Source organism: Oncorhynchus nerka, unplaced genomic scaffold (assembly GCF_034236695.1).
Source record: "Oncorhynchus nerka isolate Pitt River unplaced genomic scaffold, Oner_Uvic_2.0 unplaced_scaffold_34___fragment_2___debris, whole genome shotgun sequence".
NCBI lineage: Eukaryota > Metazoa > Chordata > Actinopteri > Salmoniformes > Salmonidae > Oncorhynchus > Oncorhynchus nerka.
Genome location: NW_027040337.1, coordinates 1 through 7,500, shown reverse-complemented (window position 1 = coordinate 7,500; position 7,500 = coordinate 1).

Genomic DNA, 7,500 nt, shown 5'->3' with positions numbered 1-7,500 from the left:
ATAATGTGCCCAGTGTCATTACAGACACACAGGGTAATGTGCCCAGTGTCATTACAGACACACAGGGTAATGTGCACAGTGTCATTACAGACACACAGGGTAATGTGCCCAGTGTCATTACAGACACACAGGGTTATGTGCCCAGTGTCATTACAGACACACAGGGTAATGTGCCCAGTGCCATTACAGACACACGGGGTACTGTGCCCAGTGTCATTACAGACACACAGGGTAATGTGCCCAGTGTCATTACAGACACACAGGGTAATGTGCCCAGTGTCATTACAGACACACAGTGTAATGTGCCCAGTGTCATTACAGACACACGGGGTAATGTGCCCAGTGTCATTACAGACACACAGGGTAATGTGCCCAGTGTCATTACAGACACACGGGGTAATGTGCCCAGTGTCATTACAGACACACAGGGTAATGTGCCCATTGTCATTACAGACACACAGGGTAATATGCCCAGTGTCATTACAGACACACAGGGTAATGTGCCCAGTGTCATTACAGACACACGGGGTAATGTGCCCAGTGTCATTACAGACACACGGGATAATGTGCCCAGTGTCATTACAGACACACAGGGTAATGTGCCCAGTGTCATTACAGACACACAGGGTAATGTGCACAGTGTCATTACAGACACACAGGGTAATGTGCCCAGTGTCATTACAGACACACAGGGTTATGTGCCCAGTGTCATTACAGACACACAGGGTAATGTGCCCAGTGCCATTACAGACACACGGGTACTGTGCCCAGTGTCATTACAGACACACAGGGTAATGTGCCCAGTGTCATTACAGACACACAGGGTAATGTGCCCAGTGTCATTACAGACACACAGTGTAATGTGCCCAGTGTCATTACAGACACACGGGGTAATGTGCCCAGTGTCATTACAGACACACAGGGTAATGTGCCAGGTGCCATTACAGACACACAGGGTAATGTGCCCAGTGTCATTACAGACACACAGGGTAATGTGCCCAGTGTCATTACAGACACGCGGGGTAATGTGCCCAGTGTCATTACAGACACACAGGGTCATGTGCCCAGTGTCATTAGAGACACACGGGGTCATGTGCCCAGTGTCATTACAGACACACAGGGTCATGTGCCCAGTGTCATTACTGACACACAGGGTAATGTGCCCAGTGGCATTACAGACACACAGGGTAATGTGCCCAGTGTCATTACAGACACACGGGGTATCTGCCCAGTGTCATTACAGACACACGGGGTAATGTGCCCAGTGTCATTACATACACACAGGGTAATGTGCACAGTGGCATTACCCACACGCAGGGTAATGTGCCCAGTGTCATTACAGACACACAGGGTAATGTGCCCAGTGTCATTACAGACACACAGGGTAATGTGCCCAGTGCCATTACAGACACACGGGGTAATGTGCCCAGTGTCATTACTGACACACAGGGTAATGTGCCCAGTGGCATTACAGACACACAGGGTAATGTGCACAGTGTCATTACAGACACACATGGTAATGTGTCCAGTGTCATTACAGACACACAGGGTAATGTGCCCAGTGTCATTACCCACACACATGGTAATGTGCCCAGTGTCATTACAGACACACGGGATAATGTGCCCAGTGTCATTACAGACACACAGGGTAATGTGCCCAGTGTCATTACAGACACACAGGGTAATGTGCACAGTGTCATTACAGACACACAGGGTAATGTGCCCAGTGTCATTACAGACACACAGGGTTATGTGCCCAGTGTCATTACAGACACACAGGGTAATGTGCCCAGTGCCATTACAGACACACGGGGTACTGTGCCCAGTGTCATTACAGACACACAGGGTAATGTGCCCAGTGTCATTACAGACACACAGGGTAATGTGCCCAGTGTCATTACAGACACACAGTGTAATGTGCCCAGTGTCATTACAGACACACGGGGTTATGTGCCCAGTGTCATTACAGACACACAGGGTAATGTGCCCAGTGTCATTACAGACACACGGGGTAATGTGCCCAGTGTCATTACAGACACACAGGGTAATGTGCCCATTGTCATTACAGACACACAGGGTAATATGCCCAGTGTCATTACAGACACACAGGGTAATGTGCCCAGTGTCATTACAGACACACGGGGTAATGTGCCCAGTGTCATTACAGACACACGGGATAATGTGCCCAGTGTCATTACAGACACACAGGGTAATGTGCCCAGTGTCATTACCCACACACAGGGTAATGTGCCCAGTGGCATTACAGACACACATGGTAATGTGCCCAGTGTCATTACAGACACACAGGGTAATGTGCACAGTGTCATTACAGACACACAGGGTAATGTGCCCAGTGTCATTACAGACACACAGGGTTATGTGCCCAGTGTCATTACAGACACACAGGGTAATGTGCCCAGTGCCATTACAGACACACGGGGTACTGTGCCCAGTGTCATTACAGACACACAGGGTAATGTGCCCAGTGTCATTACAGACACACAGGGTAATGTGCCCAGTGTCATTACAGACACACAGTGTAATGTGCCCAGTGTCATTACAGACACACGGGGTAATGTGCCCAGTGTCATTACAGACACACAGGGTAATGTGCCAGGTGCCATTACAGACACACAGGGTAATGTGCCCAGTGTCATTACAGACACACAGGGTAATGTGCCCAGTGTCATTACAGACACGCGGGGTAATGTGCCCAGTGTCATTACAGACACACAGGGTCATGTGCCCAGTGTCATTAGAGACACACGGGGTCATGTGCCCAGTGTCATTACAGACACACAGGGTCATGTGCCCAGTGTCATTACAGACATACAGGGTAATGTGCCCAGTGTCATTACAGACACACAGGGTAATGTGCCCAGTGTCATTACAGACACACAGGGCAATGTGCCCAGTGTCATTACAGACACACAGGGTAATGTGCACAGTGGCATTACAGACACACAGGGTAATGTGCCCAGTGTCATTACAGACACACGGGGTGATGTGCCCAGTGTCATTACAGACACACAGGGTAATGTGCCAGGTGTCATTACAGACACACAGGGTAAAGTGCCCAGTGTCATTACAGACACACAGGGTAATGTGCCCAGTGTCATTACAGACACACGGGGTAATGTGCCCAGTGTCATTACAGACACACAGGGTAATGTGCCCAGTGTCATTACAGACACACAGGGTAATGTGCCCAGTGCCATTACAGACACACGGGGTAATGTGCCCAGTGTCATTACAGACACACCGGGTAATGTGCCCAGTGTCATTACAGACACACAGGGCAATGTGCCCAGTGTCATTACAGACACACAGGGTAATGTGCACAGTGGCATTACAGACACACAGGGTAATGTGAACAGTGTCATTACAAACACACAGGGTAATGTGCCCAGTGTCATTACTGACACACAGGGTAATGTGCCCAGTGTCATTACAGACACACGGGTAATGTGCCCAGTGTCATTACAGACACACAGGGTAATGTGCCCAGTGTCATTACAGACACACAGGGTAATGTGCCCAGTGTCATTACAGACACACAGGGTAATGTGCCCAGTGTCATTACAGACACACATGGTAATGTGCCCAGTGTCACGGGATAATGTGCCCAGTGTCATTACAGACACACAGGGTAATGTGCCCAGTGTCATTACAGACACACAGGGTAATGTGCACAGTGTCATTACAGACACACAGGGTAATGTGCCCAGTGTCATTACAGACACACAGGGTTATGTGCCCAGTGTCATTACAGACACACAGGGTAATGTGCCCAGTGCCATTACAATGTGCCCAGTGTCATTACAGACACACAGGGTAATGTGCCCAGTGTCATTACAGACACACAGGGTAATGTGCCCAGTGTCATTACAGACACACAGTGTAATGTGCCCAGTGTCATTACAGACACACAGGGTAATGTGCCCAGTGTCATTACAGACACACAGGGTAATGTGCCCAGTGTCATTACAGACACACGGGGTAATGTGCCCAGTGTCATTACAGACACACAGGGTAATGTGCCCAGTGTCATTACAGACACACAGGGTAATGTGCCCAGTGTCATTACAGACACACAGGGTAATGTGCCCAGTGTCATTACAGACACACAGGGTAATGTGCCCAGTGTGCCATTACATTACAGACACACAGGGTAATGTGCCCAGTGTCATTACAGACACACAGGGTAATGTGCACAGTGTCATTACAGACACACAGGGTAATGTGCCCAGTGTCATTACAGACACACAGGGTTATGTGCCCAGTGTCATTACAGACACACAGGGTAATGTGCCCAGTGCCATTACAGACACACGGGGTACTGTGCCCAGTGTCATTACAGACACACAGGGTAATGTGCCCAGTGTCATTACAGACACACAGGGTAATGTGCCCAGTGTCATTACAGACACACAGTGTAATGTGCCCAGTGTCATTACAGACACACGGGTAATGTGCCCAGTGTCATTACAGACACACAGGGTAATGTGCCAGGTGCCATTACAGACACACAGGGTAATGTGCCCAGTGTCATTACAGACACACAGGGTAATGTGCCCAGTGTCATTACAGACACGCGGGGTAATGTGCCCAGTGTCATTACAGACACACAGGGTCATGTGCCCAGTGTCATTAGAGACACACGGGGTCATGTGCCCAGTGTCATTACAGACACACAGGGTCATGTGCCCAGTGTCATTACTGACACACAGGGTAATGTGCCCAGTGGCATTACAGACACACAGGGTAATGTGCCCAGTGTCATTACAGACACACGGGGTATCTGCCCAGTGTCATTACAGACACACGGGGTAATGTGCCCAGTGTCATTACATACACACAGGGTAATGTGCACAGTGGCATTACCCACACGCAGGGTAATGTGCCCAGTGTCATTACAGACACACAGGGTAATGTGCCCAGTGTCATTACAGACACACAGGGTAATGTGCCCAGTGCCATTACAGACACACGGGGTAATGTGCCCAGTGTCATTACTGACACACAGGGTAATGTGCCCAGTGGCATTACAGACACACAGGGTAATGTGCACAGTGTCATTACAGACACACATGGTAATGTGTCCAGTGTCATTACAGACACACAGGGTAATGTGCCCAGTGTCATTACCCACACACATGGTAATGTGCCCAGTGTCATTACAGACACACGGGATAATGTGCCCAGTGTCATTACAGACACACAGGGTAATGTGCCCAGTGTCATTACAGACACACAGGGTAATGTGCACAGTGTCATTACAGACACACAGGGTAATGTGCCCAGTGTCATTACAGACACACAGGGTTATGTGCCCAGTGTCATTACAGACACACAGGGTAATGTGCCCAGTGCCATTACAGACACACGGGGTACTGTGCCCAGTGTCATTACAGACACACAGGGTAATGTGCCCAGTGTCATTACAGACACACAGGGTAATGTGCCCAGTGTCATTACAGACACACAGTGTAATGTGCCCAGTGTCATTACAGACACACGGGGTTATGTGCCCAGTGTCATTACAGACACACAGGGTAATGTGCCCAGTGTCATTACAGACACACGGGGTAATGTGCCCAGTGTCATTACAGACACACAGGGTAATGTGCCCATTGTCATTACAGACACACAGGGTAATATGCCCAGTGTCATTACAGACACACAGGGTAATGTGCCCAGTGTCATTACAGACACACGGGTAATGTGCCCAGTGTCATTACAGACACACGGGATAATGTGCCCAGTGTCATTACAGACACACAGGGTAATGTGCCCAGTGTCATTACAGACACACAGGGTAATGTGCACAGTGTCATTACAGACACACAGGGTAATGTGCCCAGTGTCATTACAGACACACAGGGTTATGTGCCCAGTGTCATTACAGACACACAGGGTAATGTGCCCAGTGCCATTACAGACACACGGGGTACTGTGCCCAGTGTCATTACAGACACACAGGGTAATGTGCCCAGTGTCATTACAGACACACAGGGTAATGTGCCCAGTGTCATTACAGACACACAGTGTAATGTGCCCAGTGTCATTACAGACACACGGGGTAATGTGCCCAGTGTCATTACAGACACACAGGGTAATGTGCCAGGTGCCATTACAGACACACAGGGTAATGTGCCCAGTGTCATTACAGACACACAGGGTAATGTGCCCAGTGTCATTACAGACACGCGGGGTAATGTGCCCAGTGTCATTACAGACACACAGGGTCATGTGCCCAGTGTCATTAGAGACACACGGGGTCATGTGCCCAGTGTCATTACAGACACACAGGGTCATGTGCCCAGTGTCATTACAGACATACAGGGTAATGTGCCCAGTGTCATTACAGACACACGTGGTAATGTGCCCAGTGTCATTACAGACACACAGGGTAATGTGCCCAGTGTCATTACAGACACACGGGGTGATGTGCCCAGTGTCATTACAGACACACAGGGTAATGTGCCAGGTGTCATTACAGACACACAGGGTAAAGTGCCCAGTGTCATTACAGACACACAGGGTAATGTGCCCAGTGTCATTACAGACACACGGGGTAATGTGCCCAGTGTCATTACAGACACACAGGGTAATGTGCCCAGTGTCATTACAGACACACAGGGTAATGTGCCCAGTGCCATTGCAGACACACGGGGTACTGTGCCCAGTGTCATTACAAACACGGGGTAATGTGTCCAGTGTCATTACAGACACACAGGGTAATGTGCCCAGTGTCATTACAGACACACAGGGTAATGTGCCCAGTGCCATTGCAGACACACGGGGTAATGTGCCCAGTGTCATTACAGACACAGGGGGTAAGGTGTCCAGTGTCATTACAGACACACAGGGTAATGTGCCCAGTGCCATTACAGACACACAGGGTAATGTGCCCAGTGTCATTACAGACACACAGGGTAATGTGCCCAGTGTCATTACAGACACACCGGGTAATGTGCACAGTGTCATTACAGACACACGGGGTAATGTGCCCAGTGTCATTACAGACACACAGGGTAATGTGTCCAGTGTCATTACAGACACACAGGGTAATGTGCACACTGTCATTACAGACACACAGGGTAATGTGCACAGTGGCATTACCCACACACAGGGTAATGTGCCCAGTGCCATTACAGACACACAGGGTAATGTGCCCAGTGTCATTACCCACACACAGGGTAATGTGCCCAGTGTCATTACAGACACACAGGGTAATGTGCCCAGTGCCATTACAGACACACAGGGTAATGTGCCCAGTGTCATTACAGACACACAGGGTAATGTGCCCAGTGCCATTACAGACACGCGGGGTAATGTGCCCAGTGTCATTACAGACACACAGGGTCATGTGCCCAGTGTCATTACAGACACACGGGGTAATGTGCCCAGTGTCATTACAGACACACAGGGTCATGTGCCCAGTGTCATTACAGACATACAGGGTAATGTGCCCAGTGTCATTACAGACACACGTGG